Source organism: Wyeomyia smithii, chromosome 2 (genome assembly GCF_029784165.1).
Source record: "Wyeomyia smithii strain HCP4-BCI-WySm-NY-G18 chromosome 2, ASM2978416v1, whole genome shotgun sequence".
NCBI lineage: Eukaryota > Metazoa > Arthropoda > Insecta > Diptera > Culicidae > Wyeomyia > Wyeomyia smithii.
The window spans coordinates 99,325,982-99,349,208 of record NC_073695.1 but is presented as its reverse complement, the minus strand read 5'-3'; the positions used below and the strand labels follow the sequence as shown (position 1 = coordinate 99,349,208).

The following is a 23,227-nucleotide window of genomic DNA, read 5'->3' as shown; positions in this document are numbered from 1 at the left end:
CATGTCCAGCCCACTGAAGCCTGCCACGCTGTATTACCTTCACTATATCAGCATGTTTGTATACCTGGTATACAACTCGTGACTCATGCGTCTGCGCCACACTCCATCTTCTGATTTACCGCCAAGTTTCGATCGCAGGACTTTACGCTCGAAAACTCGAAGCACTCGTCGATCAGCTTCCTTCAGCGTCCATGCTTCATGTCCGTAAAGGGCCACCGGGAGTATCAACGTTCTATACAGCGCTAGTTTTGGACGAGTTTGCAAACCACGGGACCTCAGCTGGTAACGTAGTCCGTAGGCCCTGTTTGCAGCTGCAACTTGTCGTTTCACCTCAAGGCTCATTAAATTGTCACATGTCACAAGCATACCAAGATAAACAAAGTCATCAACTCTTTCAAATCGTTCTCCATCTTTCCCCACCTCGGCACCAACACCACGGGAACTCACACGCTCCCTGCCAGCAACCATGTACTTTATTTTGGCAGAGTTTATGCTGAGTCCCAACCTCGCTGCTTCCTTCTTAAAAGTGCCGAAGGCCTCCTTCACTGCCCTACGGTCGATACCAATGACATCGATGCCGTCCGCAAAACCAAGGAGCATGTGAGATTTTGTGATGATCGTACCGTTTCTTTGCACGTTTGCTCTTCGTTATGCACTTTCAAGGGTGACGTTGAACAGAAAATTAGAGAGCGCGTCCCCCTGCTTCAGTCCATCTAACGTTACGATCGCGACTGATGTCTCGCCAGCTATCCGCACGCATAATTTCGATCCCTCCAGCGTCATACGACCCAGCTTAATTAGATTTGTTGGAAAACCGTGTCCCAGCATGATCTGCCCTAGCTCGTTTCTTTTCTTAGAGTTGTATGCCGCCTTGAAATCCATAAACAGATGGTGCGTCTGCAAGTTATAAACCCCGGAACTTATCGAGGATCTGTCGCAGGGTGAAAGTTTGATCCGCCGTTGATTTGTTGACTATTCTATAGAAGCCCCGCGCATCGTTCCTAGCAAAATTGTCCTGAGCGTTGGTAAGCACCTGCTTCTCGTGCTCGCGTTTCTACCGACGGTGGACTCCATTTTATGCAGCTCTTGCCTCCCTGTATCTCTCTCTCTGTTCTGACGCGTAGCCGCAGTAAGCCTGCGGCTTCTGGCATGGTTCTTCTCGTCCGTCGCTCTCCAGCACTCGGCATCATACCAGCCGTTAGGCTGTCTTCCACGCGTCGTGCCTACCACCTCTCTCGCAGTCGTTTCAATGACACCGTGAATCATTGAAATCTCCACAACCCATTTATGTCTTCCTCTCGCTTCTCCTGATGTTCTGCAATCCGTTAATCCAACTCTCTGGCATGCTCTGCTGCCACGCCATCAGCTTTCAACCGCTGAATGTTGAAACGCGTCGTCCTCTCTGTGCGAGATTTCAGCACGTTCGACAACCGTGCGCGGATCTTACAAACGACCTAACATCAGTAACATCCGAAAAGTGCTGACCGTCAATCAGTACGTTCTGGGAGCAGGCTTCTTCATTTGGATGCCTCCAGGTATGTTTCCAAATATTTGAACGTTGAAAATTTCATCAAAAGTTTATCAACCTCAGGCCGTTTTCATTGGTTAACGAGTGGAGGCTATGCCTTCCAATGACCGGACGGAAGAATTCCTCCCTCCCAACGTTTGCGTTTGCATCTCCGATGACGATTTTTACGCTGGTTTTGAGCACTCGTCATAGGTTCGTTCTAGCTTTTCATAGAACTCATCTTTGACTTCATCGGATTTGTCGATTTGTCAGTGCGTAGGTGTTGATTAAACTGTAGTTGAAGAATTTGCCCTTAATCCTCACCACGCATATACGGTCATCTACGGGCCTCCACCGGATGACTCTTGTTTCCTGATTGCCGCCACTGCACCATGGTCCAGAAACCAAATTAAGGGGGAAATTTGGGTCTAAAGCTCTATAGCAATGTTTTAGAGAAAAACTTTCTTCTACAAAGTTGTTACATATGATAATGCGCTTATTAAAAAATTATCAAAAATTAGGGTGACCAAAATTTTCGAAGCAATCAACTATCTAACTTTTTTATCTTTGAAGATAGAAGAAAAACTTGTTCTATAATGTTATAGCTCCAATAATTTTAAGTAACTTTGTACTTTGAAATAGGGTGACCATAAAAAACGGATATATTCGATGTATTTTATTTAAAAAAATTCATTACTTTTGAACCAGTTGGTCGATTTTCGATCTTTTTGGGTTAAATTAAAGGTAATTACGTCTAGTTATTAGAAAAAATACCAAAACATAAATCTGGGTGCTTTTATATGCATAATGTATAAAATTATTGAAATTTTCGTCTTGTTTTTAAATTGAATTTACTCAAATTTAAAAAATAACATATCTCTAAAAGTTCCTCCATTTATAGAGTCAAGCATGCCCTTTAAAATGAGACTAAGAGATATTTTTAATGCTTGCCCCAAAATGAATGACATACAAATGAAAAACGCATGTTTTTTGATGAAAAACATCAATAACTTTGAGTAGAATAGAGATATTTACGATATCAGAATTGCAAATTGCTTCTCTTAAAAAGCTTTAAAAGTCGTTCAAAGGCAGATTAAGGATTAAACTTGAAATTAAGAAGTTAGAGTGCAAAATGTGTTTTTTCAATATAAATCGGTTATTTTCAAAGATAGAAAAAAACTTTTTTCTACAAAGTTACTTAAAATTATTGGAGCTATAACATTGTAGAGCAAGTTTTTCTTCTATCTTCAAAGATAAAAAAGTTAGATAGTTGATTGCTTCGAAAATTTTAGTCACCCTAATTTTTGATAATTTTTCAATAAGCGCATTTTCATATGTAACAACTTTGTAGAAGAAAGTTTTTCTCTAAAACATTGCTATAGAGCTCTAGACCCAAATTTCCCCCTAAATTTGGTTTCTGGACCATTGTGCACTGTAGTGATGTGGTTTTCCATTAAGCAAAAATTACTTTATTGAATGATTCATCGTATTTCGTTCGAAAATCTTAAGATTCTGTTCACATATCCACGAATTTCCTCAATTTCGGAACATATCCCCGGAAATCCAGATTTCCGAAAATGAAAAGAATCTTTCGAGGCACCGCTGGCACTGATTTCAAAGTAGAGAAGCTACTGAATATTTTGGTGCTACAGATGTACAGTGCATATATCGACAAATCCGTAGAGTTTCGCAGAAATCTGTAGAATCTACGGGTTTTACACGAAATTTTGATGGCAACTCTGCTAACAGCTATTGAAGTTTTGTTTCTATTACTCAGTTTTGATTAAGGATATCTTCAGGATTATTCAGATGTCGTATTATTTGGATGACGCGAAGCCTTAATGCTACTCATTCCGTTATTTGACCTTCTGTTTAATTATACGCGGACTTTTCTGACAACTATTAGAGTACAGAACAATTACGTGGCTAGTGCTACGATCCTTCTGATTTTCAGTCTCCAGCAAAGTTTCTTGGCGTAAAAAAAGCTGCAATTTAATGCTTGATTTGGTTCGCTACTTGGCCGTTAGGTGGAGTTTCAAGACGAACTTTTTCCTTTGCATGCTACATTTACATGCACATTTTATGAAACTTTATAGAAAACACTCACTTTCTCTCACCTCAAGTTTCAGAAATCTATTTTTTTTTATTTATTCCGTCAAACGTTCGTGTTAGGGATAGAATTGTTGAGTTATACAAAACTTCGTAAGAATTTTGTTTTATAACAGTATAATTCTGGTGCAAGAAATATTTAAAGAGGTTGTTTATAAGACATGACCGCAAGGGTAATGTAGAATTACGACTGCCTGTCTTATGTCAATAAATTTTTGGCAATAGGTTTGGAAATATGTACACTCGATTGGGGTTATTCAATTTAATGGTGTGAAGCGGTATATTTTTTCGTATATTTTTTTCGTATATTATTTCTGCTTTGAAAATGAACAAAATCCGTTGGAAACTGACTGAGCTTAAAACATTTAAAAGTGGGCAATTTTCGTGACGCTCTCGTTGTTTTCGGTTTTACAATTTGTACCTCTATATATGTTGCCTTAAGACGTAATTCTACGTCAAAAGCGCACTAATCGATGTGCTTTAGTTGACTCTGTTGAAGGAAAAATGAAAAACGAAAAGAAATTGTATCAATTAATTCATAAATACTTCCTGATCGAAATAATGAATCTCATTTTATTGAATATCATTTAATTCTGGTTTAGAGCTATCTTCTGACTGAATAGCCCCGCCTTAATTTCAAGTTCCCACAGTTTGTCCCAGTTTCGTAATACGGATGCACAAAAAAAGAATTTCTCGTGGACATTCTGTCGAGCCGGTGGAAGAGCTGAATGACCACTCAGGTTAAAGGCTCTCTAATAAAAATCAAATTAAATCAAATCTGTCGAGCCGGACCGATAGAGCTCTCATGAAGGTAACAAAATAACATGTATCGTGTCGTGTTGCGGCTTGAAAGGAGACAATGTTCCCGTCCCCGTGTCGAATGGAAGCAAATTGTTGCGTGTTTGATATTGCTGATGGTAGACATGAGTATGAAGGTCGAAGGCTGTGATGCCAAACTATAAACGTCTTCTTCAAGATGTTACATCCTTGTCAATGAAGTGTTGTGAATTTTCTAAAACGTACTCAGCACCGTGAGCAGAACGTGCCGAATTTTTCTGTTTGGATTTGTTTCGTATTACCGCCGGTTATGTACTGTATCAACAAATCGTTATAAACATCACACTGCTGTGCATTTGCAGAAGCATCAAACCACAGTTGCAGTTTGCAATAACCATTCATCATGCTCTTCCAAATACATGTAGTAGCCTTGAAAAAGGCCGATTACTGCAATTCGCATTAATACTTCATGGTCAAATCGCGTGCGGTATCCGCTCTGACATCATAATTTTATCGAACGTTGGAAAATGATATAACTGAAAATAGAGGCGTGGCTTCTTTATTTCCAGTTATACCATTCTCCAAAGTTCGAAAAATTTTATTTCGTATGTCGCAATACTAATGTACGAAAAATAATTCGCAGTTTATTCTGGGTTAAAGCTATCTTCTGAATAGCCCCGCCTTAATTTCAAGTTCCCACAGTTTGTCTCTGTTTCGTAATACGGATGTACAAAAAATGATTTCTTGTAGACATTCTGTCGAGCCGGACCGGTAGAGCTCTCATAAAGGCAACAAAATAACATTGTATCATGTCGTGTTGCGGCTTGACAGGAGACAATGTTCCCGTTACCGTGTCGAATGGAAGCAGGTTGTTGCATGTTTGATATTTCCAATGGTAGACATGAGTATGGAGGTCGAAATTCTGCTGTGATGTCAAACTATAACCGGTTTGTTTTAAGACGCAATAGCGTAAGTTCTGCATTTCTGTTATCTGCTGCCATCTAGCACGAGACAAGTATAAATTACAACCGGCCCTTCTCCGGGTCACCAACACGTTCTTGAGGCAATGGTGAATTTTTCTTGCCTTGCAAATGCTGAAATTGGAACGAAATTACGTTTGTTACACATGATGAAAAATCTTGACTACTTCAATCACATCATTGTAAAGCACCAAAACGTGCTATTATATTTCACAACAGATAAATTTCACAACGGATTCTAGTTTTCCAGTTTTCTTTAGTAGAATTGCCTGTCATTTCCAATAATTCTGTAGCTACCTAAAACTCCATGGCAGCCGCCAGATAGACAGGTGCCTAAATATCAGCCAGATATTGAAACGCGGCTTTTCTTTCTTCGCCACGATTAGCATTCAACGTCCGTGTGGTATCGGTAGAGTCATGGAATGAATTATACATAAAACACTTGATTCTTAAGGTGAAACCTCATTGAATCCACAAATGGCCGACTTCGAGTCACCACTTCGAATTTTCGAAAGCACAAGACTCGAAAATAGTTAATGCGGTCCCTGGGAAAATGTTTTTTTATGTTCGCTGTAGTCAAGCAAACAAAAAATAGAATTTTCATATGGAACGCAATGAGTATTTCCGAGTCTTGTGCTTTTGAAAATTCGAAGTGGTGACTCGAAGTCGGCCAATTTTGGATTCAATGAGGTTTCACCTTAATAGAATGATGACACATATCAATGAAAATTCAATTTTTGCAAATGAGCAGTTTGGATTTCGCCACGGGCATTCGACTACTGATCAGTTACTTAGAGTAACTAATATGATTCGTACTAATAAATCTGAAGGTTATTCCACTGAAGCTGCTCTTCTAGACATAGAAAAAGCATTCGATAGTGTTTGGCATAAAGGTTTGATAGCTAAAATGTCCAATTTCCGTTTTCCTCTTTACATCACAAAAATGATACAAAGTTACTTGACAGACCTCATTATTCAGGTTAACTATTTGAATAGTAAATCTGATAGATTTCCTATTAGAGCTAGTGTACCTCAAGGAAGTATCTTGGGCCCAGTCTTATATAATATTTTTACTTCTAATCTTCCTGATTTACCACCAGGATGGGAGAAATCTCTGTTTTGTGACGATACAAGCATTTCCGTAAAAGGAAAAAGCCTTCGTGTCATATGCAGTAGGCTGCAGAAAAGTCTAGATAGGGGAAAGTAGGTAAAGACGGACACCCTAAGGTTTAACCTAAATAATTACTCAGGTATTGCTATCTAGATCTCAGTAGTCATACAAATTGAAACTTAAGATCAATTGTTGTCATCATTATTTTTGGTATTAGTGAACTTCCTCCAAGTTTTATGTGTTTTGGGTCTTCAAAAATATGACTACAAATTGCTGTTTTTAGACATGGTTGGGAAAGACGGACACCTGGGGTAGGTAAGATGAACACTACGATGGTAAAGGTGGACACTCACTAAAAAGATGTAGTACGTTACGTATCCTTTGATTTATGTGTTAAGTTATGGCCATACACTACTCTACGTTATTAGAGTCCATCTATGCATCACGTGAACAGTTTGGGTGTACTTTGTAAACATCTGTAGTACACAACCGATATTACATGTGAAAATTCTTGGGGAATTCGTGTGTCCATCTTTCCCTACCTGGCTGTAAATTTATCAAACGATCGTAGCTATTGGAACATCGAAAATTTGCTGCATTTTCACTAGAAAACCGAGAAAAGACTAATTAAACATTTTACTTTCGGAAATAAATGAAAACACGTAAATTTCACGAGTTTTCTTCCATTTTCCGTGAAATGAAAATTACATCAAAAAGCGCGTTCACGAAAATATTCTTTGTTTTACTTACAAATTTGACAGTTTGCTTGCTGAAGACCGATAATGCATCTCAAAAGTATTAACACACTACAAAGAAGGTATTCGCATCACTCAACTATCATAATACATTCTAGTTTATGAAATTTTAAAAGTGTCCATCTTACCCGCAGTGTCCGTCTTAACCTACTTTCCTCTATATTTTCTTCATATTTGAAGAAATGGAAGATTTCTCCTAATGTATCAAAAACACAATTAATTATTTTTCCCCATAAACCAAGAGTTTCTTTTCCTAAACCCACCAATAATCATGTTGTTAAGATGAACGGTGCAATCTTAAATTGGTCTGACCGAGTTAAATATTTAGGGCTAATTTATGATAAAAATCTTACCCCCAAGGAGCACATTGAGAATATCCAAACAAAGTGCAATAAATATATAAAAAGTTTGTATCCTCTTATCAACAGAAAGTCTAGACTTTGTCTCAAGAATAAACTGTTGATTTACAAATGAATATTTAGACCAGCAATGTTATATGCAGTCTCCATCTGGACAAGTTGTTGTACAACCAGAAAGAAGTTGCTTCAAAGGATTCAGAATGAACCTCTGAAAATGATATTGAAGCGTCCTCGCTGGTTTAGCACGAATGAACAACACAGGCTTGCTAATGTGGAAACATTAGAAAACATGTCAAACCAAATTATCAATGAGTTCTGATGAAAATCGTCGCAATCCTCAATTACAACGATTAGCTCACTTTATAGTCAGTAAGATAGGTGTAAGATTAAATTAAGGCTTAATTTAAAATTCCTTGTTTTTCTTGACAAGTAGGTTTACAATTTTCTTACAATAATATTCACTTAATTCCGGAAGCAATTACAATCTTTTAATGAAATAAAGTTTAAAATATATGTAAGAGTGTTGATATGTCACCGTTTGTGGCAGAATACACAATAAAAATTCTTAATAAATATTAGTAAATAATTAATTCATCACAAACTATCCCCCCCTATTAAAAAAAATACATAGAACACAAAGCGCGCATTCCTTGTCAACTATGTATATTCTGTCGACCTTGTTAGGGAAAGAAGCATTGAGCGACCAATCAGAGGTCGACATTTGCGTTTCGACGAGGCTTGGCAATTTTCAATAGTACAATAGCTCGAACAATCAGATTACAACTTGTTTAATTTAAACGAGTATTTAGATGATTTTCCAATCGATTGCTGCAAAAATGAAGAAAATCGGTTGGAAATTGACTGAGTTTAAAACGTTTGAAAGTGGACAATTTTCGTGACGCTCTCAATGTTTTCGGTTTTTTAAATTGGATCCCTCTATTGAAATTGGACCCCTGTATATGTTGCCGTAAAACGTAATTCTACGTCAAAAAGAGTTGGTCGCCCAGCACTAACTTTGGGGCCAAATTGCGGACTAAAAAAGCAAAGCCTTGGTGCTACATTCCGTATCGGAACTCGACCTTCTGTTCACTATACACAAACTTCGCAGCCAACTGTTAAGTGTACCGGACAATTGCGAGGCTAGCGCTACGATCCTACTGACACAAACAGTCTCTCCCGAGTCAAGACTCGAACCTACGACGACTGGCATGTTAGGCCAGCATCGTACCTCGAGACCAGCTGGGGAGGCTAAAGGCTTAAATTGCGGACTAAGTTGAGTATATAAATTGAATTCTCAACATCAACCAGATACTTTGTTGAAGACCGGAAACCGATTGGATGAACCCTGAGAGCGCTAATTTTTTTTTTCTCATAAATTCCATTTCTGGCCCAATGTGCATTGAACGCGGTCGTCTGATATTTAGCAATGTTTCACTATGAATGGGATGCCTACCTCAAAGTTATAAAAAACACTTGCAGTTTTATTCACTTATTTATTACTTTGCACACATCATAGGTGGAAAATACCACATGTTTTTGAAGACCTGATAATGCAGTTAATGAGAAATAATTTGCTAATACGAGAGCATTCAGGAGTGGTTCGGAACCTCTCTTGAAACAACTTGGCGGTTTTTGAGAAATGTCACAAACGCGAAACAAGTGCAGGAACTTGTTTGTTAAAGCACGTTGACATCGTACGTACAACATACAAAAAAGATAGCTAATTTGGGCTTGATTCCTTTGCGAATGTTATGACATGGATTGTTTGAAGAATATACTTAGACCACCCTAGAGCTCGTTATATTGAAATCACCTTCATAGACAACTGTCAAGAGACCATTCTGAGGAAAACATGCTCTTCGACATAAGATTTAATCCGTGATGTCCAGGTAACCTTCAAGCTAAAAACTGTATAGCTTTATTAAGTACCTTATTGATCAATTAGAATCTGTATAATTTTATGAAGCATATCCAAAATAAAACAGCGCAAATCTTTTTGTCGAAGTGATGTGAAAGGTGATATAACTAACTACAACCGATGACTGGATTGAATGAGTTTTTATTTTTGACTAATAGAGAAAAACAAATCACATACTTTTGTGCATTTTATCTGTCAGAAAAGTATTTCAACCTTCGTAATAAAAAATTTAACATCGTACACCGGAGACATGATCAAAGCCAAATCTTTTCCGAATCGAAGAGGATTAAATTGAGCTACATCGTTATTTAATAGAGAATCGTTTGAATACAATATTATTTGTTTGGATAGTTGATCCGTTGAAACAACTCTTGAAGAGGGCGCTTGATCTGCTTCATGAAACTGAAGAAATTAACTGCTCAACCGATACAGAACCCGATCGAATTGCAAATCAACGTACCTCGACTGAAAGAGGCCATTAAAAATCGAGTTCATCCCGCTGGAAATTGGCAACAACACTTTAGTCTGTTCCATCTCAGACTGAAGAACGGTTTCTTCGGTAACACTTGAATCCGAAGATGGCGTTGATGATACGTGATAGCGCTGGCGGCGGGGCTCTCATGGAAGCGCTTTGAACCGAGTCGGATTGCGGGTTAAGATGAGATTGACCCTTAGGAAATCGGCTGGCGAGTGTTAAGCGATGGCTTTTGATCCCACAGTCACGGACGCGATGCTGGTTTGCGCGGCTCGTTCGTTTTGCCCTTACGCTTGCGATTCCCTGGCCAATGGCGGATCCGGCTTTGGCGGTAGTGTGCCAAATTAAGTGCCAAAGGTTCCATTTAGGCATGGTTGGAAGTGGTTTTTTGTGGCCGGAAAAATCATCCGGAGGTCGATGGTTTAATGTACGACGATTGATAAATAATAAATTAGTCGTTGCCCAAGCATAAAGGATTTTTACAAATTTATTGTAAATTTACTACTCACTGAATTGTTGAAAACAAATACCGATACTCAATTGCGAATTGGGTGAGAATTATGGTGGTCAATCTCACTGTCAAATTTTGTGAGAGGAAGTAATACGAGAGAACATTTCGGATTTATCAGTGTAAAGCAAGACATTGATAGCTTATTCATTGGTGAATATATTTTGGCGAGCACTAACTTGCTTCAAATCCTCTGTAAAATCAAATTTACTTTGCTAACTAATTTCAAAGCAGCGTTCTATCCAATTCAGCGAAATAAGTTATTGATTGTGATTGCTGTTTTCCAGCATTTGAACGTTTGATTTGAAATGATGATAGCATTAGTAAATTTATTCAAATTAAACACAGTAATCGGGTGAAAAGTATCCGCACACTATAGAAGTTTTTTTTTTTTCGCGGAAAAAACTCGGCCGCCTGAGACTGAACAGATGCAATATGCAACCCTACTCAATATTTTCGTAATAACTTCTTCTAATGAAATATCACGTTTATCATCGTGGTAAGACGAAACAAATCGAGTTTTGAGATGACTATCATTCTTACTCCAGAGGCTTTTCCAAACCCCCAAAATGTTTGTCATCGCACCAGAGGAAATGTTACACACAGTCTAGCAACTAAAACCGTTCTCACATTTCTTTCTCCTCCCGACGGTTGTTGATAGACCAGTCAAGAGCTCCGAAAAGTCGTTTAAACGGGAACAACTTGTCAAAAAGATTAATTCTACGAGCGCGGTGAATATAGGTACAACACAGCTCAAATAAATTTATGTGAACACAGCGGTGTTAGAGGAAAAATCTTCGCGCACGGCTTGTTTTGACCCAGAAACCAGCAGACCCACATTACAACTGCGGAAACAATGTGTCCGGTGTGACGGAGAACGGCGACAGGGAATGTTATAATTGATAGAAATATTCCATGAAAACATTCCGTCGACAGGTGAGCATGACTTAACAGATTCAGCTAACTGTACCGGGCGTCTGTCTCCACCGATGGTCGCACCGCACAGCGACTCTCTGGGCGGTCCAATTATGACCCGTAATCGAAACAATTAGCAAGTCAACAAAATTTCGAAGAACAATAGACTATTTCTTTCGCTTCGTGGAAAATAAGCTCTATTTGCAGCATTTAGTTCGTAAATGGTTACGCGCCACAAATTCCAGCAGATAATAAGACGTCGTTCTATTGGAAATTAAGTGGAGCATTTCAAAGCGCAATTACAATAATTACAGTCTGGATGAAAATCAAAGACAGATTTCGTCTTCCGGCTCTTCGCAGTGCGGTGTGAAATTAAGCAGCTTCGTACAAATCACAGCTTGCATGTGGGAATGAGAACCTAATCTGAACAAAAGCTTTTAATCAACGCCTTTGCCCCCTCCCACTTTGGTCCACACAGACCGAGAAATAGGACTGGACCGTGGCGTCATCAGGCGCAGCACCGCCGCGGTGATGTCGTGATTTCACTTGGTTTTGTTTAGTCTCCCAACGGGAGGCGCATTGCTTGATCTGCATTTCTTCCGCTGCCAAAGTGATACTGCTGACAGACTGGTGGGAACTTTCTTTTCATCGCCAGCTGACTTAGGCCGCCCCGAATTACCACGAGGAGGGTAAAAATCACAGAACGGAAGGTCAACTTCAGGTATATGATCGAACAGAAAGTGCACACAAAAAAGACTGAAAAATGACAATTGAATTTTCTGTGCTCTCGGGCAATATATATTTGTCGTGTACGTTTATGCCGCTTTGCCAGTGGTATAATGTGGAATAATTTATTCGATGTTTTGAATTGACGTTTATTTCAACAGTTTAACCCGTTTAATACAATCTATTGCGTTCGATGCAAAAACGTTTTGGGTAAAATTCGCATTCACATTTGTGGAGTTTGTCATATTACAATAGTGTAACGAAGGTATTGTAATCGACAAATGTTGATTTGAAACACGAACAACAATCAATGTTATTGAAAAATCGTGCGTTTTAAAACGTTAATGTTGCAATTCTTCCATTTACAATTGTACCATGTGTCATAGACGGCTATTTTTGAAAATTGTTAAAATTTAAAATGCAGCTCGTGAGTTTTTTTTTTCAACTAAAGAAAGTACTTTGAGTTTTTAAAAATCATGGCACAGTTGGATTTTTAACGCAAATTTTCCGAATATTTAGAATAAATGAATCACATTTTTATTCGAAAATGAAATTTATAAACTATTTTCAACCTCTTATTGATGTGACATGCGACATGCCATTTAAATAAAAATAAGCTGAATAAGGTTAATTAAAATCAGGTTAGCTTCTAGAGCAACGAATAATGCGATTGTAAGAGGTACCGGTTTCATTGTGCAGTCTTTTTTTTTAAATCTGATAAAAATCTAATCGTGATTCGAAAAAATGCGCTCGAGCAGGCAGAAATCAGTAAAAATCTGCCCACATTTTGAGAAAGTCATAGGGAAAAAAATGTAGTTAACCTTCCCGCATAATCAATAACCATAAAACGTGTCTCACAACTAGTTCGGGATATAGTTTCGACTGTATGGGGTATCGTTAAACCATATGGATTATCATCCGTTTATGGTTATTGATTATGCGGGATGGAGATTGAAAAAAACCGCACATACCTGCTATTCAAAACAAATCATCGTTTTGCTGACAAATCTGGTATCTTTGCTGACAACCGAAAGTGAGAACCTTACAGAACACTAAAAAAGGATCCCAAGAGGTTCGTTTCAAGGGGTTTCGAAATGCGTCGTAACCTGAGAATACTCCGAAGTAATCAATGTCATTTTTTTCGAGTAATCAAAGGTAACCATCAACAATCAATGACAAATAAACTCAAGTACGAGTAGTAAAAATTTATTTTATTATTTATTCACTTTTCGGGTTTCTTGCATGCATTTGAATGTCGTTCCATTTTGACATAAGAGCGCTTTTTAGATGGATGAGGGCCCAACTAACAAACCCCCGACTAAGGAGCAACCGGTAAGCGAATCACCATTGTATATCAATAGTGCCTTACCTCTAGCGTTCGTTCATATATGGAAACATTTGTATAATACATAATGCGCTCAGGGGAGAGGTGGAGGAAAGGTATCCAGCGAAGTGTTACACTGCATAAGACCACCATCACAGAACGGAAGGTCATCTGTGATACGAAAACTGCTAAGTGCTCAGTGAATTTTGCAGCGCTCCCTAGGGGTGGAAAGAACGCTTTTTACACGGAAAATAAACAAAATTTATACTACTTTTATCGAAATCAATCAAACACACTGGTATAAATCTGTCGGCGAAAACACTACAGGTTAACCCTGCTAAGCATCTGTAAGAAGGAAAACACATTATTTCTAGGGGCTTGACAACTTTATTTCATGAAAAATATTTCTGTAATGGTTGATATATATATATATATATATATATATATATATATATATATATATATATATATATATATATATATATATATATATATATATATATATATATATATATATATATATATATATATATATATATATATATATATATATATATATATATATATATATATATATATATATATATATATTAATATATATCATTTATTTATCACATTAACTTCCTAACCATAGCGTATAGGACATGGTGAAACGGTTTGATCAACAAGTAGGCACGAGCGGGGAAGCGTTTTTTTATTTTGTACGGTTGAAGACGAGGCATCACCAAGCGACAGCAAATAACTTTTTCTACTTGTTAGTAGATTCTTACTACATAAGCAAATGAAAATCGCAAATTCATGTGTTTCAAGCTGTGAATTGCTTCTAAAATGAATGAATATCAGTAACAAGGTATGTAGCTTTACCGGATTTATTATCGAAATAGTATATTATAAGATACGATGAATTTTGGTCATCGGTTGTTTTAATAAACAACTTTAGTCTTTGGCATTTTTTTGCAATATAGCCGGTTGTACTTTTGACATACCGTTTTACTATGTTTCTATACACCAACATCACAACAACGATAATATGACTTCAAAGAGTTTTGATGTAACTAGAGGAGTGTCTGAAAATGCAACGATAAATACTTAGTAACAATGAATACAATCGAATTTTGCTCGTTGCACTGAATTCGTAGCCCAACTAGTGAAGGACTTTCACGCGTTGTGTTGAGCTATCCAGGTTGCAAAATGACACCGGTTGTTTTTTTTTTGTTAGGATTACTAATCACCTATTGGGTTACGCAGTGTCTTGCCCCTAGCATTCTTCAAAACAGCTGACTCAGATACCGGCATAGATGATTGTAGAACTGTTCCTTTATTGTTTTTCAGTAATCTACTCCTTTTAACTGTGAAAATAATCAGATTATTAACACGAGTTACATAAAGTGAGAGTCGCATCTTTTGTTTCAAGTCTCTTATTACCATCTCGTTTAGAGTCCTCTTAAAGAATATTCGTATATTACGTAACGTGAAATTTGGCAATTTTCAAAACCCCCATCAACTAAGTAACGCAAATTTGCATGGTGGTCTTATGCAGTGTAACACTTCGCTGGATACCTTTCCTCCACCTCTCCCCTGAGCGCATTATGTATTATACAAATGTTTCCATATATGAACGAACGCTAGAGGTAAGGCACTATTGATATACAATGGTGATTCGCTTACCGGTTGCTCCTTAGTCGGGGGTTTGTTAGTTGGGCCCTCATCCATCTAAATAGCGCTCTTATGTCAAAATGGAACGACATTCAAATGCATGCAAGAAACCCGAAAAGTGAATAAATAATAAAATAAATTTTTACTACTCGTACTTGAGTTTATTTGTCATTGATTGTTGATGGTTACCTTTGATTACTCGAAAAAAATGACATTGATTACTTCGGAGTATTCTCAGGTTACGACGCATTTCGAAACCCCTTGAAACGAACCTCTTGGGATCCTTTTTTAGTGTTCTGTAAGGTTCTCACTTTCGGTTGTCAGCAAAGATACCAGATTTGTCAGCAAAACGATGATTTGTTTTGAATAGCAGGTATGTGCGGTTTTTTTCAATCTCCATCCCGCATAATCAATAACCATAAACGGATGATAATCCATATGGTTTAACGATACCCCATACAGTCGAAACTATATCCCGAACTAGTTGTTAGACACGTTTTATGGTTATTGATTATGCGGGAAGGTTAACTACATTTTTTTCCCTATGACTTTCTCAAAATGTGGGCAGATTTTTACTGATTTCTGCCTGCTCGAGCGCATTTTTTCGAATCACGATTAGATTTTTATCAGATTTAAAAAAAAAGACTGCACAATGAAACCGGTACCTCTTACAATCGCATTATTCGTTGCTCTAGAAGCTAACCTGATTTTAATTAACCTTATTCAGCTTATTTTTATTTAAATGGCATGTCGCATGTCACATCAATAAGAGGTTGAAAATAGTTTATAAATTTCATTTTCGAATAAAAATGTGATTCATTTATTCTAAATATTCGGAAAATTTGCGTTAAAAATCCAACTGTGCCATGATTTTTAAAAACTCAAAGTACTTTCTTTAGTTGAAAAAAAAAACTCACGAGCTGCATTTTAAATTTTAACAATTTTCAAAAATAGCCGTCTATGACACATGGTACAATTGTAAATGGAAGAATTGCAACATTAACGTTTTAAAACGCACGATTTTTCAATAACATTGATTGTTGTTCGTGTTTCAAATCAACATTTGTCGATTACAATACCTCCGTTACACTATTGTAATATGACAAACTCCACAAATGTGAATGCGAATTTTACCCAAAACGTTTTTGCATCGAACGCAATAGATTGTATTAAACGGGTTAAACTGTTGAAATAAACGTCAATTCAAAACATCGAATAAATTATTCCACATTATACCACTGGCAAAGCGGCATAAACGTACACGACAAATATATATTGCCCGAGAGCACAGAAAATTCAATTGTCATTTTTCAGTCTTTTTTGTGTGCACTTTCTGTTCGATCATATACCTGAAGTTGACCTTCCGTTCTGTGCCACCATGCAAATTTGCGTTACTTAGTTGATGGGGGTTTTGAAAATTGCCAAATTTCACGTTACGTAATATACGAATATTCTTTAAGAGGACTCTAAACGAGATGGTAATAAGAGACTTGAAACAAAAGATGCGACTCTCACTTTATGTAACTCGTGTTAAGAATCTGATTATTTTCACAGTTAAAAGGAGTAGATTACTGAAAAACAATAAAGGAACAGTTCTACAATCATCTATGCCGGTATCTGAGTCAGCTGTTTTGAAGAATGCTAGGGGCAAGACACTGCGTAACCCAATAGGTGATTAGTAATCCTAACAAAAAAAAACAACCGGTGTCATCTTGCAACCTGGATAGCTCAACACAACGCGTGAAAGTCCTTCACTAGTTGGGCTACGAATTCAGTGCAACGAGCAAAATTCGATTGTATTCATTGTTACTAAGTATTTATCGTTGCATTTTCAGACACTCCTCTAGTTACATCAAAACTCTTTGAAGTCATATTATCGTTGTTGTGATGTTGGTGTATAGAAACATAGTAAAACGGTATGTCAAAAGTACAACCGGCTATATTGCAAAAAAATGCCAAAGACTAAAGTTGTTTATTAAAACAACCGATGACCAAAATTCATCGTATCTTATAATATACTATTTCGATTATAAATCCGGTAAAGCTACATACCTTGTTACTGATATTCATTCATTTTAGAAGCAATTCACAGCTTGAAACACATGAATTTGCGATTTTCATTTGCTTATGTAGTAAGAATCTACTAACAAGTAGAAAAAGTTATTTGCTGTCGCTTGGTGATGCCTCGTCTTCAACCGTACAAAATAAAAAAACGCTTCCCCGCTCGTGCCTACTTGTTGATCAAACCGTTTCACCATGTCCTATACGCTATGGTTAGGAAGTTAATGTGATAAATAAATGATATATATTAATGTATATATATATATATATATATATATATATATATATATATATATATATATATATATATATATATATATATATATATATATATATATATATATATATATATATATATATATATATATATATATATATATATATATATATATATATATATATATATATATATATATATATATATATATATATATATATATATATATATATATATATATATATATATATATATATCAACCATTACAGAAATATTTTTCATGAAATAAAGTTGTCAAGCCCCTAGAAATAATGTGTTTTCCTTCTTACAGATGCTTAGCAGGGTTAACCTGTAGTGTTTTCGCCGACAGATTTATACCAGTGTGTTTGATTGATTTCGATAAAAGTAGTATAAATTTTGTTTATTTTCCGTGTAAAAAGCGTTCTTTCCACCCCTAGGGAGCGCTGCAAAATTCACTGAGCACTTAGCAGTTTTCGTATCACAGATGACCTTCCGTTCTGTGGTAAAAATGTCGAATCGATTAAGCGCCATTGCTCATGGGCGTCGGGGGCAAAGGTGAAGTGATTTTCATCATCTCAAGAGATAAAACTGATGATGATTGCAGCGCACCGTCACTCGCAAAAGGTGAACTTGCGAGGGAAAATGACATGTTTGGGTTAACTGCTGGCTGTAGTACCATTATGCCGTAAGTGGTGTGGGATCTACCGTCGGAAGCAGACCTAGCCGGGGAAGTGTATCGAAGTAGATTCGTTTACTGATACAAAAGATTCATCGAGCGGTCGTGAGCTGGTAATGTGTCAATAATTATGAATCAGTAATGGATTTTTTATTGCTCGTGATTGATTTTTTTGTGCAATTGCGTGTTTTACTCACTCATTACAGCCATAACAAACAAATACTCATTATTAATCGTTCGTTACCGGACTATAAGTAATACTGTTCAATTCCGTTAACAGTTTACAATAGGATAATGTACCATGCGTTTATGTTGAATGAATGTTCAATATATTTGTTTATTATTAACGTTTAACGAATCGTAAATATATTTTCAACATATCTATAAACAATACCATATTTATTGGGATGTATGTTTAATAATATAATATTTCCTAAGGCTTGAGTCAATTTGAATCCAAATTCAAGGAAAAGCCTTGGTGCTATATTCTGCAATCGCGGTCGACTGTGTTAGTGTACAAGGACAATAGCAGGGCTATAATCCTACTGACACAATCAGTCACTCTCGAACCAGAGATTCTAACATACGACGACTGGCTTGTAAACGGTGTCCCACATCAAGTTGTATCACGGAGAAAACGTTGTAGACAATTACGTAGTTGACCGATCCTTCACAAACTGTCAGACAACATAATATAACCCATTAGTAAGCTTACGGCATATTTAGTTCATTCAACTTCAATGCCACAACCGTACGCTCGCACCCGATGCTTAACTCCACTTATTAGGTTTTGTACAACATCTGGCTGCAGCTTTTTTTTGTACGGGAACCCACTTTTCTTCATGTCCTCTTAAGATTTGACCTCCTTGGGATACTTTCGTAGTGCCTATGAAGCAGGCCCAGTTTTTCGATAGGCCTTAGTTCCGGTGCTTTAGTGGGGGTGGGGGTTAATGTCGTTGTTGGGAACGAAAGTGACCCCGTTTCCCGTTGGCTTCGTACTACTCCAGGAAGCTAGATCCGGCTAGAAGATCGTTGTTCCTACGTGGTGCTTCAACAGATGAAGCAGACGCTTCCATAGACACTCCTTGAGGTAGATCTCCACGTTTACAGTCCCGGTAGTCACGAACGGCACAATCTTTTGCCACATGACAAGATCACTCACCAAATCAGATATTTCTTGTCAAACTTTGGAAGTTCTGCTTCCTTACTTCCTCCGGAAAATCAAACTTGTGCTGAGCAGGAAAAAAAAGTAGCCCCGTAGCTACCGGAAGTGCGCCTTGACGTAAGTCTCATCATCCATAACCAGACAATTAGGCTTAGTCAGCATCAGGGTGTACAGTACAGGTTCTAGGGCCGTGACTTGCCCACCGTATTGTGTCGTTCTTCATGATTTAGAGCCTTCTGCACTTTGTACGTATGCAGTCCCTTTCCAGTGTATATTTTTTACCGTGTATATTTTTTTTCTAGAACCGTAATTTTATTACCTACAACTTTGCTGAAGACACCATTTCAATCAAACAAGCCTTTTTCTGATATAGAAATGTTTATCCATCAGTCACCATTTTGGACAGGCCCTTTTTGGCAGCAGTCGAGAGTCTACATGAAGAACTGATATCATAGAATGACCTCTTTATCACAAAGGAACAACTACGAAAAGTTTCAGCGAAATTCGAAATGGTTGATGGTTGATCAGGATCGATTCGCAAAGTAGCATGGAATGTTTCAGCGACGTTTGATCACACGACTCGCCGTTGATTGCACGATTCCGAGTTGTTTTGAGAGCGTTTGGGAATATACTTAAGTGACGTAGCATTTTTTCAAGATTTTCAAACCTCCCCCTCCCCCCTCGTAGCATTTGGTCACAAAACTTCAGGCCCCCCTGGAAAAACATTTCCCCTCCCCAACCTATGATTCTAAAAGAAACGTACAAAAAAACATTTTGCTGACATTTAACGTGAATCAGACACCTACCAATCGATTCCTAAGATTTTTTTATTCAATATTAGATATAATTTGAAAACCACTTTTAGATATTAGCGCAAAACCATTAATGCTCATACATACTCGATATTATTTCACTTCGTGAAATATACTTTTGAGCTGAGTTTTTGTCCGATTTAAGATCTGTTTTTTTTTAAGATGAGTAAGAAATTGCTAATATGTGGACAAATCTCAGAATTTTGATATTTAACTTTAAAACAAAATGGCGTCGAAAAAACACCTGAAATATCCGATTTCTCAAAAATCCAAAATGGCGCCACTGTTGCCCCTTTAGGTGAAATGTGTTCAAACTCGGTTAAATTTGATTTTACGTCAAAATACTACAAGATATACAGCCCTAGGGGTTGTATGAAATGGTGACGTGGGACTAAATGTATTTATTATATGCTGCGATAAACTGTTCATAGGCAACACTACCGTTTATATTTGATGGTCGTTATTGTAAAACTAACGATCCATGAATACATGAAAATTTTACACTAGTAGTAGTTGCGAAAATTCTCATAACTCTTCTCTTCAAGCATCTATAGTTTTGAAGAGAACCGATTCCATAATTTCAGTATGAAATTCGTGCTACAGAACGCTGATGATCGCACCATCGGTAGCATTGAATATTTTGCTTGACCGCGCATAATAAAGTTTGCTCTCCGCTGTGCCCTTCAGTGGCTGTGCCAGCTAAATATTCTGCAGCGTACGATGGTAACTGTTGCTGCCGTATGCAAAATGAAGGTAACATGTTCCGCAGTGCCTGGAAGATGACTCGTATGCAGCTCTCGTTTCTCAGTGTCGCGTACCTCTAACAGTTCAGCGTAGATTTTTGCCATTAGGGCGTGGCCACGCAGCTTAGAGAAAGAGAAACAAAACAAAACACCTTCGATACTACTGAGTGATTTTCATAAGCATCAAAAGAAAGTTTTGCTTTCCCGATGCGAAAATCACTGTGGTTCTTAGATTAACTAATTTTCGTTACTAATATTTGACTGATAACGGTGTTCGAGTGGGCACAAACAAACAATTAAACCGGAAAATCACTCAATGAAAATTCTTGATATGAGGGTTATATTTTGCTGTGATAAACTATTCATAGGTAACACTACCGTTTATCTTTGGTGCGCCCTGGTTGTTATTGTAAAAATGATTATTGAGAAATAAATGAACATTTCACACTAGGAGTAGTTGTGCATTTATAGCTCTGAAAAGAACCGATTCCATAATCTTCAGCTCGAAATGTATGCTACAGAACGCTGATGATCGAACCACCACCGCACAGTGGTCGGAAAAGGCAATATGATGAACTTAATTCATTTGTGCTTGAACGGTTGTTGTTAGCCAAAGACAATGTTCAAAAGAATTGTTCACAAAGATATAACGGAAATGCTGATAAGAAAATTTTTTGATCATGGCCTGCTATCATAAAAATGAAAAATCTAACTTTTGATACAGCGAAGATACATGAATAATTTATTTGGCAAAGTTGTAGAACTTTTCAAAATATGAAACTTTGCAGAAGATATTAAATTTCTATGACAGGTTTCATTCGAAGACAGTATGTTGCTACAATCGTTCTATACTGAGTTAGAGCGTTTTTTCATCAAATTATTTCCCAGATTTAAACGCGTATAGAGGAGAAAGAGGCAAACCGGTGCACATTATCAAATACTTTTTTTAAAGCTTAGACCTTGTACTATAAGTTAGTTAAACTTCGATACTAGACAATTCATAAATGAATGAGTAGAGTGATGTTTTAGGTATGTATGTTTCTGGAGTTGACTTGTATGCAGCTCTCGTTTCTCAATGTCGCGTACATCTAACAGCTATACTCCACTCACTATTGTGTGACAAACTAGACTGAAGCTGAATTTTCTACACGCAGTCTTTAGTCTCGAGTTCAGCATAGATTTTTGCCATGAGGGCGTGGCCACGCAGTTTCAAGAAAGACAAACCGAACAAAACACTTTGTTGAGTCGGAATATGTAGGCAGTGAAATTTATTCCGTCCATGTTATTGTTATCCGTGCTCGGGAAGCAAGAAAGTAGCAAGAAAATGTGTGGGAAAGCTTGACCTTGGAACATTTCACCTTTTTTCACCATTAAGCAGTAAAGCAACAATGTTAAACATTACATCAATCAATTGTTACACATTTTATCTATCCACCGACATATAAATGACTAAGATGCATTAGGTCGTTCGCTTGCTATAATCGTTTGAAATCTGTTGCAACATTTGCCAGTTTCATTTTCAATCTCACAAAATGTAATATAGTATAGAAAACAAAGACGTAGTAGACACGTCAACAAATCATACATAGAAGCCAAGACACAAAAAATGTTGCACTGTGTTATTCTTCACTTAAATCTTCAGTTATTTTTGTGGTGTTCCTGATAAAGACCATTTTAATTGTTTTTGTGAACAAAACTGTAATGACTGCTTCCTAAAGCGATGGCCACTCATCATAAAAAATGCTGGATATATTTTGGAAAATTTGACCGGCATTCATCCAAGCTATAACACGATACAACGTGTTATTTTTTTCGCGGTTGAAAGCTTAACCGGTCCGGTTCCAGTGATTACCAACAAGAAAAAAGATTTATATAGGTATCGTACATTGGTATTACATACAGAATAAAGTCTCCTTGCGTTTTGCGAAACTGGGAAAATGACATAACTTGAAAAAAGGCGAGTCATTTACAACATAGGTCTAAACCAAACATCGCGAAGCCGGGTGACATTGTGTGTAAAATCCCTCTAAAACAAAACCAGACAAGATAAAGGATGGCGTTATATCAGTTCAGACATCGTACGAGGTCTGATCTTGATGCATTGATGCGATAACGGAAAGAAATTTGCGACTGCATGAAAGACGTCACTGAATAATTTTTATCAAGTTGCAACTGTAACTCAACTCTGCAACAGACACACAAAAGTTGAATGTTCTCCACAAATTGTGCATAAACAACAGTATACAACAGTATACATATACAGCACTAATCGGATTCCAATCAATAGTTCAGCATGCTCTAGTGAAAGTGTTGTATTCGTTTTAGAAAATGTGTTGCACTCCATTCAAAACATTGGAATGACGATGAATTCGACTTCACAACAGCTTTCGTGCAATCGACGTCAGCACAGAC

The 23,227-nt window shown here is 37.2% G+C and overlaps 1 protein-coding gene across 4 annotated transcripts in view; it reads left to right on the top strand.

The window, feature by feature from the left end:
- The window catches only part of LOC129720744 (uncharacterized protein DDB_G0275275), a 385,619-nt gene that overhangs the window by 194,618 nt on the left and 167,774 nt on the right, over positions 1 to 23,227 (top strand). The window lies entirely within an intron of this gene.